This window comes from Mytilus edulis, unplaced genomic scaffold, assembly GCF_963676685.1.
Source record: "Mytilus edulis unplaced genomic scaffold, xbMytEdul2.2 SCAFFOLD_598, whole genome shotgun sequence".
NCBI classification, from domain to species: Eukaryota; Metazoa; Mollusca; class Bivalvia; order Mytilida; family Mytilidae; genus Mytilus; species Mytilus edulis.
In genome coordinates this window covers 26,588-34,437 of record NW_027267486.1, presented here as the reverse complement: position 1 = coordinate 34,437, position 7,850 = coordinate 26,588, and the positions used below count along the sequence as shown (strand labels likewise).

The 7,850-nt window shown below is 31.1% G+C and overlaps 1 long non-coding RNA gene across 1 annotated transcript; it reads left to right on the top strand.

Moving 5' to 3' along the window:
- Nucleotides 1–3,690: 3,690 nt before the first annotated feature.
- Nucleotides 3,691–7,633, top strand: LOC139505523 (uncharacterized). The gene is made up of 3 exons (XR_011659767.1): nucleotides 3,691–3,842; nucleotides 7,165–7,224; nucleotides 7,488–7,633. It is a non-coding gene; the product is annotated as an uncharacterized lncRNA (long non-coding RNA).
- Nucleotides 7,634–7,850: the final 217 nt, after the last annotated feature.

The window sequence follows — 7,850 nt, the reverse complement described above, 5'->3', positions numbered from 1 at the left end:
AAGATGGAAAAATGAATCTAGCACCGTTTAAGGGAAATACATTTTAGTAAAAACAAGAATACCGAAATCAGATGCTAATTCAACGGAAAGTCAGCAATATGACAGTTATTATTCATTCGTTTTATTTGTTGGAGCTTTTGCTTTTGCGATTTGATTTGGACTTTCCGTTTTGAATTTTCCTCGGGGATCAGTATTTTGTGATTTTACCTTTCCCTCAGCAAATAGGAAAATCAAAAGCTCAAACACATGAAACGAATGGACAACAACAAATTTAATTTCATATTACAAGATTCACCTCTTTGCAGCTGACTAGAAAAATATTATCTTTCGATGAAACCTCTTACAAATGGAAATATGATTAAGGTTTTAATGAATTGATTCTAACTGCGTTAAAATTTCATGGTATTTACCAGTCTTTTGGATTTCTGAATTCTGAATTCTGAATACTACATACATTATACCATGCGTATCGAGTTAGAACAATTATAATATTTATGTTAATTATTGGTTGGAACTCTACTGATGATATACTGTAGCTACCAATTTACGTGGTTTGAAGAAAACTCACATATTCGTGGATATTTAATTTCTTTGTTTTAGCAAAGTCTGCATTCATTCCTTTAGAATTTTGTCATTCGTTGAAATTTAAATTCGTAGTTCCTCTGAACCCACGAAATCCACGAAAATTGGTATTCAAAGAATAATAATAAATTGACAGTAACTGTCAAGTTATTAATTTCAGCTCTTTATAAAACGTATAACATATTCTTAAAATACTAATTTCTTAAAGATTTATTTCAATTATTCTACCTCTTCTTTTTTTGTATGAATTAATGCATCAAAGAATGTATAAGTGTATGAACAAATCTTTACGCAAATGTCGTCGTCAAACGAAATAAGATAAATAAAGTATAAAGTAAAAACATCAAAAACTCATCAGAGATAAAACGCTAAACATTTTGCACACTTGATAAACATTTAAACAAAATGGATTCATATGCTGTAACATTAGTTCAGGTTAGTAGTTTTGTATCCCGATGAGTCTTTTGAAGAACGAATGTTTATCAAGTGTGCAAAATGTTTAGCGTTTTATCTTTGATGAGTTTTTTTTTTACTTTATACTTAATTTATATAATTTGGTTTGAAGACAAACTTTGCGTAAAGATTCGTTCACATATGTATACAACTTTTGATGATGAAAATGCACTAATTCCTACGACAAAAAAAAAATTGAAATAAATGTTTAAGAAATTAACTTTCATACATACAGATTGCGCGAAATGTTGTTATACATTATGAAGATTCGAAATTTAGGAAATTAAGAGTTATATCATCAGTAGGTCCGAGTAAACAGTAATCGTCCTTTGATTTTTATTTACAAGAATATAGTTCATAGTGTTTACAGCGTGTTACTCGTCAATTTTTTTATAACCCTTCCACATTTATTTCTTCATGTATTTTGCCTCAAATAGCAAGAGGGGTCGAAAAACAAATTAGGTCATGAATTTGAAAGTCAAGTAGTGATTTGGTCCAGCTAAATAAGGTTGTTTTTGGGATGCTGTCAAAAGATTTCAAGACCCCCTTGACATAAAATTGGCCATACGTTTTCTATAGTTTTAATATGATTTGTTAAAAAGATGTCAAACACACTGAACAAATATAATCGGAAAGCTCAGGTGGGATTTTTTTTAATTTTCTTTTATTGTCTAAAGGAAATGCACCACGAAATAACTATGGTCTCGGACGAGTAGAGTTCCGACAAATAATCAACACAACATATTCAAATTATTCTTACTTAATACGCATCGTATAAGGTAGTTAGTATTCAGAATTCAAAAGACTAGTAAATACAATGGCATTTTAACGAAGTTAGAAACAACGTATTGAAAACATGAATGATCATATTTCCATTTCGTAATACGATACCAGGATTATAATTTAATACGGTAGACGCGCGTTTCGTCTACTTAAGACTCATCAGTGACGCTAAGATCAAGAAATGTTTGATCGAAACATAATTGTCCTTCTATACAGCTCTAAAGAGGTGCATATTACAATATGAATTCAAATATAACATTTTATTGTTGTTGTCCATTCGTTTGATGTGTTTGAGCTTTTGATTTTGCCATCGCTTAGGGAAATCTAAAATCACAAAATACTGATCTCTGAAGAAAATTCAAACGGGAAGTCCTAATCAAACTGCAAAACCAAAAGCTCCAACACATAAAACGAATGAATAATAAGTGTTATATTTCTGACTTTCCGTTTGAAATTTCATCTGATTTCGGTATTCTTGTTAAATAAAATATATTTCCCTTAAAAGGGGCTAGATTCATTTTCTATTTTATGAATGCAACTTTACAATTCAAATGGATGAAGTAGATGCATAACTATAGGTTAACATACTGACAAAACATTATTTTGCAGTATTTATTATTTGTTAAAGGTGAAAACATCATCAAGTGATCTTTGTGCATAGGACATAAGAAATCAGAGCATGAGCAACATGACGGGCGCCACGTATGGAGCAGGATCTGCTAAACTTTTCGGAACACCTGTGATGACCCCAAGTTTGTGGTGGGGTTTTAGTTGCCATCTTTTGACATCTTTTGACATCTTTTGACATCTTTTGAACGCCTGTCGTCTTCCCATATAGTTTAACATAATTATCATTAAGCCGATGAAATACACGTAAGGGTTTTATGTTGAAAAACAAAAAGGAGTAATAACTTTCCGTTTTGTATAGATGATCTGTCAAGGTAGGACTTGTCTGAAATGAAATTTTCAATGCTTTTGAAACTGATTTTTACATTTCATTCGTATGCTATGATTTTACTGCTCTTAATCTGTTAAAGAATAAGGAAGGGTTAAGCATTGACATTTAAAAACGAGATTATAACACGACTTTAGTTTTTTTCCGGGGAACAAAATAATAACAGAAAAACAATAGTAAACAAAACACTGTAGATATCTTAAGACTGAGCAACTAAAACCCCACCACAAACTTGGGGTCATCACAGGTGTTCCGAAAAGTTTAGCAGATCCTGCTCCATACGTGGCGCCCGTCATGTTGCTCATGCTAGTACTAACCCGGTAATCAGCCTGTTTTGGTAGGTCACATTCGGGGGAAAAACGGACGGTATTGTAATGACGATATTTGAATTTATCAAAAGAAACTTCCTTTTATGGTTTAAATATGTCAAAAAAAAGTTTTGTTTTAGTTTTTGTCACTTCAACAATGTTTAAGCGATTTTGATTTTCAAGTACATAATTTCTTGTCAGTTCTTGAGCAAAACAAAGTAAATACTAAATTCTAGTTAAACATGTTAAAATAAAAGACGTATTTTCAATCAAAAACGTCGATCCAGACATATGTATGACGTGAAAAAACCTTTAATGTTAATGTTGAGTCTAATAAGATCCTGGTCGTACAAAAATGAATATTGCAACAGAAATAATAAAAATCTATTCAACTGCCACACATTATCTTATGTTAGTCTTTAAGGGATATGCTTTTTCTTTTTCTTTCAAATAATGATAGTTTGAATAGTGACTTAAAACTGATCAAAGTATACGTAGGCGGTGTTTTTATCCGAATGAGTTAATGTATAACAATCGTTCACCACATGTTAGCTATTTTTGTCTTGTAAAAGTGTTTACGTCAAGTTGTGACAGCTCGTGCACATTGGTTTACTATATAACTACAATGTTGATGGTAGCTTGAGTATTCACTACTACAACATTACTAACCAGTATTGTGTTATCGTGAAACAAGAGTAAAATGAATGCACTATTAGTCTTAATACTTTGCACGTTGTTGGTAGCTAATCACTCAGTTGAAGGTAAGAATTCTGATTATTATTATTTTTCTGCAACAATTGTTTTTGAGATTTCAATGGTAATATCAACACTATACAAAACCATGTAAATGATGAAGTTTAAAATTGAACTCACCTGTTACAAAGCAGCGTCCGTATTAAATTCTTGTCTGAAATTTGACAAATGACATGAAATTTGTAAAAAAAGCATAACAAAATTGTCAGAGTAAAATTTCATCTTGTGGTATCGTATGGACGTACATATGTCTACGCATTTTTCTTTGAATTTCAAATGTCTTGGTTTGAGAGTTTACCTATGAAAAAAAGTAAATTTACAAAATACTCCAAGGAAAATTCAAAACGGTAAGTTCCGAATCAAATGGCAAAATTAAATGAAAAAACACATCAAACGAATGGACAACAATTGTCATATTCCTGACTTGGTGTAAAGGCATTTTCAAATGTAAAAAATGGTGGATTGAACCTGGTTTTATAGGCTAAGCCTCTCTCTTGTATGCCAGTCGCATCACATCCTATTATATTAAACGTGTTAGGAAAGTCAATACGATTTTGACGCATATGTTAAATAACAATACCACTACAGGCTATAGTGTGGACCATCTCAAAAGGGACAGATAATCATTCATTGTAGTTTCCTGTATGGGTTTGTTTGATAATGCTGAGGTGATTTTTAAACAATAAAATAAATGTAATAACGATTCATTCTGCAATACAGAACCAGCAAAACAACACGATCATTATTTTTGAAATTGCATTTTTTCATAGTAGTGATCGATTAAGTTTAGATCGTTGTTCCTACATTTCTTACTATTTTGTTGAACGGAAATCTACAAAGCGATCAAAATAAATGAATAAAAACACTACATGAATCTAATCAAACTTAAAGCCGATTTTTTTTACTGTACATCATTATATGTTTAAAGCGTTCATTTATTTAAGATATATACTGGTTATGTCGGGCCTTTCTTAGCTTGTATGCGGGATGTGTTTTGTTCCTTGTTAGGGGTCATACTGCTATCTATAGTTGCAAACATTTACGTCATTTGGTCTCTGGTAGATAGTTAAAAATCATACCACATCTCCTTATTTTATATCATTTTCTAGAATAGAGAAATGTGTTATACAGTAGCGTAAAATTCTAGAAATAAAACAAGTTGGAAATTTGTGTACTTGACAATTTAAAAAAAAAGAATGAAACAAGAGTTTTCAATTTGATTATCTTTATATTTTTATTAGCACTGGCAATTTAATGTAATGTTGTAAATCGACAATACCTAAAAAAAAAAACCGTTCAAATGTGTCAATTAACTGTTCTTATTCACATTTTGTATGACATTTTTCTTTCTATCAACTTTTATAAGTTAGTTTTTCGGAAAAGAGAGGTTATCGAATTAAGTTTTAAAAGATTACAATCAAGCATGTTAAATCTACGTTTCGGTGAAGGGTCGGAAATTTTTTTCTTGTTATCACGGCTTCCTCCCCAACAAAACACACCACCTCGATTGAATTGAGATATTGTTGAAAGTGGCGTTAAACGTTCAAATGAAGACGTTGTTTTTATCATTTTTGGGTCAGGAGGATATTTTGAAAATGGGGTTTAAGTTTTATAAAGGAAATATCCCTGTATTCATTTGTGTCCACTATTTATTATTTTTATATATACAGATATAACGATGTGTTTAGATTAGTACTGATTCGTTTAAGCATTATACGTGTTCCTGTATACACGGACACAAAATGCTTGCTATTAATTATATTTTGCAACGAAAATAGGACATATCTATTGTGGAGAGACAAACTGAGTTACTTATTGTTCTTGTTCATGTATATATTTGGACTTGTGGCCGTAAAATCCGTCATTCCAATTCTTGACTCTTACATATAGTTTTTTTTGGCACTCCTAAATCAAACAAATACAAATGAATATATGAAGATTTACGTAAGGCCAATTCACATCTTAAAATTTTGAGTCGACGTTAATCGTTCGCTTCATGTTTTATCAGACACACCACAAAAATAAACGATACTTTTTAATGCAATTGCATTTTGAAAAAGTCCACACTTTAATCTTGTATCGGTATTGGTATTTAACATCAGCTCAGTATTTAAATGCCTTTCCTAACACGTCTATTTACAACGATGCGTGAAGAAAAACATAAATAATACGTAAAATTGTCAAAATAATAAAGTGTTATTTTCAAAAAATACTTCCTTGCAGTCTTAGTTTTCAACACCTGAAAATTGAATGGTTTGCATCGTTTGATTATTTATCATAGTAGATAATTTTCTTTATTTCTCTTCGAATTTATAATCAATGAAATTTGGTTGATTTACTCCTTCAAAATCATAATCAGTACAATTTGCAAACAATAACATACCTTAAATTAACTATTTTTAGTCATTAGGTCGCTGTCTGATTGACTTATATATCTATTATGGCTATTTGTTTTGTTCAATCATCGTTGTCAATATAAAGGAATTTAATTCGACTGCAGTGAGAGGATTAGCTAGCTTTTAAACCAGGTTTAATGTACTTTTTTTATATCAAAATATCGGTATCAAGTCAGGCATATGACAGTTATTATCTATTCGCTTGAAGTGTTTGAGCTTTTGATTTTGCCATTTGATTAGGGGCTCCCCGTTTTGAATTTTCCTTGGAATTCAGTATATTTGTGACTTTACTTTTCATTATTTTGAGTCAATATGTCGCTGCCTAATTGATGTGTATCGCTTTTTTTCTCTTCGTCATTTGCTTTATCGTTTAATGTATTGCATTTATAAAAAGGAATTGAAATTATTTTTTAACCTGTTACCTTTTGATGGCTATTATTCGTTTGTTTCTCTGTCCTATATTTTCTCCCATTTATCTGTTTATTTATTTTAATCATGTCGTGTAATGTTGTCATGTTAATGTTATAATTAACACTGCCATTAAAGTGGGAGGTTTGGCATGCCACAAAACCAGGTTCAACCCACCATTTTTTTCATAAAATGCCCTGTACCAAGTCAGGAAAATGGCCATTGTTACATTATAGTTCGTTCTTTCTGTGTGTGTTATGTTTCGGTGTTGTGTCTCTGTTGTGTCGTAGTTCTCTTATATTTGATACGTTTCCCTCAGTTTTAGTTTGCAACCCGGATTTGTTTTTTCTCTATCGATTTATGAATTTTGAACAGCGGTATACTACTGTTGCCTTTATTTATACTTGTTTGTCTTTATAACTATTTTGATACTAGCGTCACTAAAAAGTCATATGTAGACAAAACGCGTATCAAATTATAAGCCTTGTACCTTTGATAACTAATTATGTTTATCAACATCTTTCAGGAAAAAGGAAATTGTTTCATCATTCAAAATCCTGCTCTCGTGGAAGTCATTCTGGAGCAGGTATGTAACAAAACAGTTTACATTTTGTTTAGATGATTATTAAAAGCATATCAACACATGAGATTCGTTCCAAAATAAAATCTAATTCCTACACATGTACATGTATACGTAAACTTGAGTGATGTAGATTTGTATCCGACTTAGCTTCAATCTAATTGAGTCATTGCGAAAATAGATTGATCAGGTATAAAGAAATGTACGGTAGAATATTTAATGCATAATAAGTTGTTGTAATGTACCAGCTTCATTTCTGTTTATTTTAGATAAAACAACAACATCATCTACCCCAATGTCTACCGGAAGTGAACCGAGTATGACTATAATACCAGTACCAGTAGTACCAGTTGGATTCCACTGAATGTTGATTGCAATAAAAATAATCAATTAATAGTTGATGCAGCAAACATAACCATTTCTTATTTAATCAAATATACCTGTACTTGGCAAAACTTTCAGGAATGTTGGCACTCAATGCTCTATAAATTTTATACTTTATTTGGCATTTTTAACTTTGTTTGATTCGAACGTCTTTGTAAACGAAGCACGCGGAGGGTGTAAATATCAGGTTTCAATTCATGTATCTATGATAAGTAAAAAATCATGTTGAAAGCAATTCCAATAATATT